The sequence below is a fragment of the Morone saxatilis genome, unplaced genomic scaffold (genome assembly GCF_004916995.1).
Source record: "Morone saxatilis isolate NCDOM2014 unplaced genomic scaffold, NCSU_SB_2.0 Contig18, whole genome shotgun sequence".
NCBI classification, from domain to species: domain Eukaryota; kingdom Metazoa; phylum Chordata; class Actinopteri; family Moronidae; genus Morone; species Morone saxatilis.
The window spans coordinates 6605185-6615608 of record NW_023339740.1 but is presented as its reverse complement, the minus strand read 5'-3'; the positions used below and the strand labels follow the sequence as shown (position 1 = coordinate 6615608).

The window sequence follows — 10424 nt, the reverse complement described above, 5'->3', positions numbered from 1 at the left end:
ACACATACACACACACACGCTACTGCCCCATGAATGAGAGCCTAGAGAGAAAGAGAGGAAGAGGCAGAGTTAAATGTGACAAGGAAAAAGTAACACAGGAGAAGAAAGACTAAAACTAATAGAAACAGGGAGCCGGTGAGGAATAACACGCCGGGAGGAAGATGGAAAAGGAGACCGAGTGATAGAATAACAGCGAGAAAAGCAGGGGGAGAGAGAGAAGGACAGAAACACTGCTGAAAAAGGGAGTGAGGGCAAAATTGAATTGTAGATTGCGGGAGCCTTTCTCCTCCCTCTTTCCCTCCCTCTTTTATTTATCTCATGTGAAACCACGCCTCCCTCCTTTCACTTGTCAGTGCATCTATAACAGTGAGCTGTCTGCACCGGGCTGCGTGGGGGGTGAGACAAGCTCCTCACTCTGTCAGCACAGGGGACCGGATCTGAACGGACCGGACAGGACTGGATGGTACTGGACTGCCCAGAACAGGTGTGTGGATTTGGGTTTGTGTCTGTGTGTGTGATAGATGACATAGAGCGGCATGTGTATCCCTCAGTGTGTGATCGCTTGTTCCTCCACAGGACTTGCTTCCAGAGTAGCGTATCTAGAAGGTACAGTGCTGGAGCTTTGCCCTAGTTTACACTTGAATGCTCTGCTCCGTTCTGTTTGCCTCTGAGATTTATGCATGGAGTCGCTAACGGCGCTGCTCATCAGGGTAAGAGAGATAAGACCTCTGGTTCATCGGATATGCTGGACTCTTCAGAGTATGTGGCTTTGAATCAGAGCAGCATGGAGAGGAGCTGCTGCTTATCTGGTAGAACAAGTTGGTAGTTTTTTGGGCTGGATGCTGTCGCTGGGTCTCCATGGGCTTTTTTTAAGTGTCTCTCTTTTGAGTGATCATGGTTCTACATAATATTAAACTCTAGTAGGAGAATTATCACATCATGATTGTGTTCAGAATCTGTGTGAATCCACTTTACTCAGTGAAACAAGTCAGCACAGCTTTCACAGTTCTTTGGACTATCTTGGTGTTGCAATTTGTGATTAGTTCTCTTTGTCTCGCTGTTTCACAGTCTGCTGTGTTTTGAAATATGGAACATTCATTGTCTCAGCATTGCTTTGTATTTACTAAGCCAAATATAATCCTGACTGTTGCTGAATAGTGTGTGGGGGTTTAACATTTAAGTAAAAACAACAACTGCAACAGTGAAAATATTACTTTTCCAAAGGCAGGACTGGTCCGTTTTTTTGTTTTGTTTTGGATTTTTTTTATTTAAATTTTTTGGTTTTGTTTACCTTGTGGGGACCTTTTTTAGAAATCGAGGAGGTATCCGCCACACAGCATTCATTCAAGAGTCGCCATTTCAACCGCTGCAGCTGCTGCCACTCCTATATAACCCTAAACGGCTTTAGTCTACAAGGCTGGTCCCAGTCAATGTACTCACTATCAGTGTTTTGTCAATATCTTTATGGGTCAAAAGGCTGTGTCATCACCAAGTGGTGGCGGTTAAGCGCAAAGGAGTGGAGGAGGGTGGGAGCACTGACCTAGAGGCTGAAATATTTATGATAGAGACAGCTGAACGCCTCATGCTGTTTGTAGCGATATGGGTGGATGGATGAACGAATGCAAGGATAGAGGGATGGATGGAAAATAAAGAAGCTTCAGAGATCTGTTCTTTAAGCATTCATTATTTATCGCAACGCACTCTGCCATGGAAGCTCTAACCCCCACATCAACTGGCCTCTTTTCTCACTGAGTTGCCAGTGGACTGAAGGAGGATGCTCCTGCTTAGTCTACCTGTCAGCTAGTCCCCAGGCATGTTAAGACTGCAGCCGTGTGCTGCACACACACACGCCCACATGCACACACGCACACACCCAGATGTACATAACATTTATTCAGATTTATATTTACACACACCAAGCTGTAATTGCATGGTTACACTCACTAATGTAATAGGAAGTGCACACAAAATCAGTCTCCTATTTGCATTAACCCAAACATGCAGTGAGTGCACTCACACTGCATAAATTGTACTCTGATCACTGATCACACACATACACACTCATCACAGTCATCACACCCTTTTATTTTGCTCACATCTTTCTCCAATTACTGTTTTTCTTTTTCATTTGTTCACACACACTTTCTGAGACACATGAACACCTCCCCCCCACACACACACACAAAGACACACACACAGTCAGTGGGAGTGACGACCTTGAGACCTGTTGATGTTGTTTGCACCGGCCGTGCTGTGAATACATAAGAGGCCATGTGGGACTCCCGGCAAAAATGGGCTGCTTGACATGCCGTTTGTAAAAATGACTGGAAAATGTGCAGGAGGGCTGGCGATGCATTTGAAGAGAGGGACCGGCATGAATATGTATTGTATGCTAATGTGTACGCCAAGGCTGTTGACTCAAGCTGTTGATGGATGCAGAGGACATGTTCCCCCATCGCCACTTAAGAGATAGCGCTATCGACAAACCCATTGTCGACGCAGCCACATCCCTGGCCACAGGGGCAGCACGATGACAGGTGGCAGATATCAGTGACAGCAGCCAAGGTGACACCGCGCGGCGGTCTCTGCGGGCCCGCAGGCAGCCAGGGCAGCGCCGGTGTATGCTCGTTTTACCGCCGCCTTGACCTTTTGTGGTTAGACACAGTGAGGTTATTTTTGAGGGTCCTAAAGCTAATGTCCCCCGTTAGCTTCATTCAGCCCTCTCAGAGCTACAGCTTCTTCCACTTGCTCCACTTGCTGTCCTTCTACATGTTTACTGTCTATAGCAACACCAGTTGGTGCATCTGTTGTTGTGCACATTTTTAATTTGCCCATTAAAAAACTGAGCTGAAAAAAAAAGGTGGAATGTCACAAAATAAATGTTAGGCTTGGCTGAGGTTGGAAAGATGTCAGAATAAAAGCCGATGGAAACAGATTTTTTTAATACATCTTGACGTACCTTACCTGCTTCTTTGTCTGCTGTAGACAAGGCATTCATATGATTCTACCACAAACCCTTAGGTGGCTTCTCTCCACCAGAAAGACACAAAAAAAAAAAAAAGAGAGCCGTATTTCAGGCACATAACAGTAATGTTGAAATACAAAAAACTAAATACAGAATGCCATCTAAAGTGGGAAGCAGCAATTAAATGTCACAATGTCTACCAAGCAGCAAAATTACATATTTAATTGAGCACTGATAATCAGAGTTACCAATGCTCGATTAAAAATATAATTTTGCTGCTTGGTAGCTCTCTATATTTGCAATATTGAAATGTAATCACATACATTTACTTAATTGAAACTCCCTAATTCCCATTTAATAAATAAAAATAAATTTCAGCTTAAAACTTGGAAACATAACCAGTATTTCATTACTCATTCACTTGCACAGAGGGCTGCTGTAAAATGTATTTAAAGTAGCCTGACAGTAAGTAGCACTCATGTGTTCCCTCTCTGAGTCCCTCTTCATCTGTATGTATGAGATGCTGTTAACAGGTCCTGCGATGAGGCGGCATCAAGAGATCAGTGCGTAAATCTCAGTGCTGCTGCTCCTCTCAGCAGTAATGGTAGAAAAGCAGAGGGGCTCCTTGACGAAGACACTCAAACGCTCCTCTCTCAACAGTGTGTAGAGAGCGAAGAAGGAGAAACGCGTCATTGTGTGTTTATTCGTGCATTTGATTCTGTATGTGTTAGTGTGCCATATCAGCTCAGCATACACAGTGTCTGTACGTGAGATTCCCAATGTTCACGTGTGGACAACAATCAGATTTCAATCTCGTGCCGCTATGTGGCTGAGCTGCTGCGGTGCAGGTGCCCCACAGGGAAATGTAATTATACCCTGCTGGCCACAGAGTACGGGCTTCACTGCCCTATCCGTCTCAGGAGAGACAGCGGCTAGAGGCCCCTTCTCGCCTGCAATATCAAACAGCATGTCACTAAAGCTCCGCTATATCTCAGAAATTTGTATTAAATCCTTGCTCCAATCTCCTCCTCTAATCAGCTTTTAGATCCCCAGGGTTATCGGTGGCCTTTTGCTACAGTTTTGTTACAGTTGTGAATAATTTATGACAGAATTAACTACGGTTGCTAAGAGCAGTGATTGGGAGATTTTGAAACACGGCCAAATTCCTACTCAAGTTCAAAGCCACTTTTCTCAATCATTTTTCTGTCTGATAAGCAACGTCTCATCACCGTGGATATAATTATCGCCATAATTATTATGATCAGAATTTCCATCACCTGAGTCCCCCTCGTAAGGACTTGAAGAGTTTGTATTGATTCATCCGCTGTATGTTCCTCTCATCTTGTCTGTGTTTCTTTCTTTTATGTCCATGTCTCCTCCACGGCTTGCATTTGGCTCCCCTCTCACCGAGGTGTGTGCTGAGATGGTGTCCATTAGTAAGGCAAAACAAACAGACACACCCCACTCTCCTAGATTTAGGCAAACAATCAATGAGAGCACTCACATAACAGCAGTCTAAGTGGCCCATTGATTGTTACGATTAAATGAATACAGGATACAGTGGTGATGGTGGGACACACTTGTCCAAACCAAATAAAATAGATTATTTTCTATTCTGAACTTCTGTTCAAGTATACATAACATCAACCAAAACCTTCTGCCCGGTTCAGGCTCAGCAAAGAAGGGATTATATAGTAAATGAGAGAAAAAAAGACAGAAAACAAAAAATGAAGAGCTATGACAAATTTAAGACATCACTGAATAATGTGAGACAAGGGTGAAACAGGGACGACAAATTCACCAGCAGTGAGGACACCGACTTGACTGGCAAGTTGAACATTTTACCCTGCGAATCTTAGTGCTTCACCCACTTCATCATGTTGTACCTAGTCATGGTAACTTACTAGAATTGCAGCCGTGCCAGAACACTTCTGTCTTCTTCATTTCCCTGATTTGCTACACTCCAACTCTACCTTAATCTCTATTTCTGTGTTCGTCACCCTCTCTCCGTCCCTGTGTTTAGGCTGGTCACAACTTTAGCTACCCACCCCCCTCTCTCTGCACCCTCACCCCTCCCTCATGCCTCTCCCTCAGGGTGTAGCAGCCATTGTTGTGCCTAATAAGGTTTATGGAATTACAGATCTCTGAAATTGGATTTTCTCACTCCACCAAAGCAGTGGGATTATGGGTTTAAGTCCGGGTGCATCGGGGCACAACTGGCCTGTGACTGAACTATTTTTTTTGGCTGTACCCTCGAGGTGGATAGATCAAGAAATTGATGTGCCAACAGCTTTGGGGAATGACAGAAAGACAGGCAGATTCCTTGTTTCTGTATATGTACCTGGCAATTAAATTCATTCTGAGTCAGACAGCTTTTTGGCTCCTTTGTCTGGATTTCTGCTTCTCTCATGTCGACCATTCTCACACTCCTCCTATGTCTGTCCTCACAGCTTTTGACTGTGTTTGATCTAATTCTAATCTAATGAATCTTTTGATCTTCCTCGTCTGACACCCAGACACATCCCAGATTTTTATATCCAAAGTAGCTCAATTCGTTCTAATCCTTAAAATCTGGCCTCTGGTGAAGCAATTGATTCTCAGTGATGTACAGAGATTTTGACTGTCTACCCCATGCTTATGTTTAATGAACTGTGGGATTCCTCCACTGACCTTGATTATGCACCCCCAAAAAGAAGCTACCTCATCACAAATCCAGAGCAATTCCGCTGCTATTGTTCAGATGTGACTGAGCATTAATGCCGACTGGAGTGGAGGAGTAGCAGATGAAAGTGAGAACTGAAGTGAGAAAGCACCCACAGACCGACAGCGCAGTGAATGCAACATTGAGATGTTGGCAGGAAGGTAGTATTCATTAGGAGTGGTCCACAGTGGCGGCTTAGTGAACTCTTAATTGGGGGAGAGACAGGACTGGGGATGGCGGATCAATAGGGGCAGAGCCGGGGTTTTAGCCCACTGAAATCAATCAGCCTCCTGCCCGACAGGGAGAATGCAGCCAATCAAAAAAAAGAAAACAACACAGCCTCGGGCTCCCACTCATTTACCCTCTCGGCCAAACTTCATCAGGATCAACAGACTGGCGGCTCATTCCAGCTTATCTCACTCAGAAGAGGATGGAGTTGCCTGATTGCTTTAATTTGTTAACGTGGGCATTTGATCTCATTGCTGGAATGCTTCAAAATGCCATTACAGTTTTAGTGTAACTCTGCCAAGAACAGGAGATTATTGCAAGTAATAAAACATGATTCATTAACACCGGAGTGTCTTGTGGAAAAGAATATTAAATGAACCCCTGGCGTATTTTTACTCCACTGCTAAAAATAGTCACTTTCTCCTCTTGTTCCTCTTCATCTTCCTCTTTGCCTGGGTAGTAGCCATCTTTCTGCCCTGTCACTTTTTGATGTATCATCCTCTTATTCACATCAAGGACAAGGCCAGGTGTCGCATTTTCTCTCAGTTGCCACGCTTGTCACACTGCCTTGTCACCCACAGCCTGTTCCAATCCCCTCCCTTCTTCCTCCCTCTCTCTGCTTATTTATATTAAATCTGTCACTCCTTTATTTTAGCGAGAGAAAAGGAAAGTAAATCTCTTTTGCTATTTGCAGCCTGCGGTGTCAGCTGAATGCTGCAAGTTTATGTGTATGTCATCTTTGGCCAAATAAAATCCTGTCAAAACAAATGATGTCTGCTGTTTTGTATTGTTGTCACATAACTGAAATTCCTCCACCTAGTCATCCTTGGCTTCAAAAGTCTATGTCAGCTATCTTGTAAGCTATCTAGGAATATGTTTTACAATGCAAAGCAAGCCTTGAGAGAGGTCTTAGGATTCTTTTATTGCTCCAGATGGACAGACGGACAGACAGACAGGCACAGGTGTCCAGCCTCACCTTTCTTTGATGCCCATGAGTGGCTGGCAGAGCTGGCTCAGGCGTGGAGCAGCTGGGGTCAGAGACGTGCCTTGGCAGTGAGATACATGTGGGCTTATATGGCTCTCCACTTTATTCTTAGCCTTGCTGCACATAAAATGGGTGCATGTGTATCACCACATAGTTGGGTACAAAGCATTTCACTACAGAGTATGTATGAAATAGACGCTCCATCAGTAGAGAGAGAGATTAGGGCCAAGATTTTGCAGAGTGGTTATGGAGATGTCAAAGCTGGTTTGGCTTGCTTCAGATGTTTACATGTTGGACACTGACACCTGTCCAATCATAACATGGCTCAGACAGCTTCACTCCTGTCAAAAAAATTTTCACAGGCAGACACAGAACAAGGCCTTGTAGCTTACAAGATCACACCTAGAGGCTGTTGGAGACAGTGTTAGATGGCAGCTTTATGGAAAGAGCCGGGTGCAAACAGCTATTTTTCTGTACCTGTGCAGTATAAGGATTTACTAGTCTGCCTGGCTGAAAGAGAGCAGCTTACATAGCATTACAAACAGAAACTAATTATTATCACTTTCTCTAAAAGTGTCCTGGAGGTTTGGAGATAATTATCTAACATTTTTACACTATTATATCTGGCACAGGTCTAATTAAACCAACTTTGCCTGCTTCCACAGGCGTCACACCATCAGTCAAGTATGCATTTTATCTTGTGTGACAATCATGTGGACTGACATGACGTATATGGTTGTTTAGTTCCTTGCAGTTTGTCATAGTGTTTTCATCTAAAACAGATGTGTCACCATCCTCCGGGTATGTGTGAGGGAGGAGTGTTGACTGGGACATCTGGACTTCGAATGGCTTATGGTGTTAGGTAGGATGGAGACAATAAGGCACAGATGAACCAGAATGTGCACAAGATGGGTAGACTTTTTTTTAAAAACAAGCTAGAATGGCATAGATATGAAATAGTCTGGCTCTGTTTGTGCTCTTAAGTGGAAGCTGCATATGTTCCAACTATTCATCCACTCTGGTACTTTGTGTTTGCTTGCAGAACTTGGCAGTCAGAGGCTGATTTCTGTGGGAGAGGAGAACATCAGAGACAGCTTGTTTAGAAAGGAAGGTAAGGCTGCTCACCTCTTACACACCGTGAAAGTGAAATCTCTTTCTGCCCTCTCATTTCTCTGACACACATATACACAGTCGATGTGTGGATGCAGATTTTTGTGTTTACACACAGATGTGGGTCAGTACATGCGAGGCCGTGTCTATGTGTTTCATCACTGAAATGTAATCACAGTGCCCAACAGTGCAAAGTTCACTCTATCTATCTTTCCACCTATCTGGGTATCACTCCTCCACCTGATCAGACAGCTTCTGATTATTGTTCCTGTTACCATGGATTCGGCAGACCTCAGAGGAAACAAACAACGCAGCGGGCCACAGTTAATGCCAACTCTGTATTTACTGTGGGGGATAGATTTGTCACCTCCAGAGGTAACTCACGCATCCCACTGCTTCAGTCAGTCTCAAAATCACATCACCTCATTTGATCTGCCTGCCAGTGATTAGCATTTTATTCTGCACAAGTAAGAGGAGGGTTATTGTTGGCTACACCGAGATGGAATCGATGATCAAAGAGAGTTGTGGGTGTTGCGGCTGCGTTGTGGCCATAGCAGATGCCCCCTCTGTGGCCGTTGATCCAAATGGTAATTATGAACAGAAGAGAAGAGAGAGCAGAGAGAGGGGGTGAGGTGAGGCTGAGGAAAATAGTCATGAGAATTAATGAGCAAGCTACAAAGCTCAGAATTATTAAATCAACAGCTGAAAAATCGCCTTCACCCCCTGTGGCATTGGGCTGTAAACTAGCTCCATGTCTTTACAAAGCAAGCAGTGATATCCCAGGTCATGTTTTATGCTTTAGATCAGTAGTTTAAGGCATTGAGTGTAAAAAAAAAATGCAAATCTTTTTGTGCAAAGTTCTGAGGAGGCAATAAATCTGCATGACCAGGACACATCGCCACTGCAGTGTTACCACTGTCCTGTTGGCTGTTTACCAGTAACATGCTTGTGCTGCTGCTGTGATCAGAGTCATCCTGTGTGAACAGTTGGATGGCAGCAAAGGAAGCAGCTCTCAGCACATGTGGGCACATTATGTACACAGCTGTGCACAGCTGACTCATTATCACTTGCAAAAACATCAGTACGTGACTGTAATCAGCTCTCTTTTTTGATTAACAAACCACTTGCTACAAACAGCTCCTAATATAGCCGTGACAGTTTAGTGTTTTGTTTGTGGAAAAAAAAAACCACGCCTGGCTACGTTAACTTTTCTCCATGCAGCGTTTGAGTTAGATGAACTTTGATTTTCCTTCTTGTCTGTGAGACTACCAACAGCAGACAGGTGAATGATGTGCCTTTGGTAAGCTATTCTGTTTGAGGACTGATCTCCACTTCAAAACCTCAGCATGAGGACAGCATTCACCTCTCTCTTTCTTCCTCCTCTTCTTGCTGGCAGAGGGGGCCTTCGGCAGTGCAGGATAAAAACCAAAAGTCTTCAAGAGAAACTCTTCAAAGGCAGTTCATCTGCCAAGCGAAGACCTCATCAATTCAGTTTTCTTCTCTTAAACCACTGTCCCTTCCACAGGGCTCTGGTTGTTTATGAACAGAGTTATGTGATATTTCTCCTCCATTTTTTGCAGCTAGTTGCGTAAGGTACTTTTGATATCTTGTGAGTGACGAAGGGATATTTTCCCCTAACACTTTGGGGGATAAGCCTGTTGTTGGTGGCAATTTCTCCTCAGACTGATTCCTCACATCCTCCTTGGGGTATGTGATGCACATTGTGGGGTTCTGGGAGCAATTTCCTCCCTCTCATTTTCTACATAAGCAAGATGGGAATTGCCAGCTTGCATCCAAGCCCCAGCCTTCCTTCTGCCCACTGATTAAAAGTCAAATATTAAAATGCTCTGTTGTGAGCTCGGCCTAATTGATTCTTTCCGCCGGGTGCACACAGAATGGGCTGACAGCAGGCGATACCAGGCTTTGTCAACATCGGGCATGCTGCCTGATGCTCAGGACGGCACCCCAATAAAGCCCCCTGTGAGTGTGCCAACCTGCGGCGCCACACACAGAGAGACCACTCGGCACTCTGGCCAAGCTTTATAGTAACAACACTGAAGCAGCTCATTCTTTTGCTGTGTGTCAACTCCCATCGGCTGGCTGGGAAGTAGGCTCTCTATTTGTAAGGAAGTGGTTGGCTGTGAAGAAAGTGTGTGTGTGTGTGTATCTCTACACTTGGAAAAAAAAATCCCTTCTGCCAATTGCATAACCACTCAGCTAACTTAAGCTATCTGGGGCGATGGTGCTGAAAGGAGGTTTCAGCTGATTTCCACAAAAGGCTCTCTTCTTTGCTTCCCATCGCCAGCTCTCCTGCCGTTAAGATAATTGCTTTAATAGCTTTTAATCACAGTCGTGTTTAACAAGGAGCTTACCAAACTCAGGATGACACCAAGTATGTCCTCACTGCCCACCCTGTAAAAATGCAGGACATCTGG

General features: G+C 44.4%; 1 protein-coding gene across 2 annotated transcripts in view; it reads left to right on the top strand.

Moving 5' to 3' along the window:
* Positions 1-377: 377 nt before the first annotated feature.
* The window catches only part of sulf2a (sulfatase 2a), a 31389-nt gene continuing 21342 nt past the window's right edge, over positions 378-10424 (top strand). For both annotated transcript variants that reach the window (XM_035662530.1, XM_035662529.1), the window contains exons 1-2: positions 378-484; positions 7922-7990. The gene's annotated coding sequence lies outside the window, so the exon portion shown is untranslated. The remainder of the gene's footprint in view (positions 485-7921; positions 7991-10424) is intronic.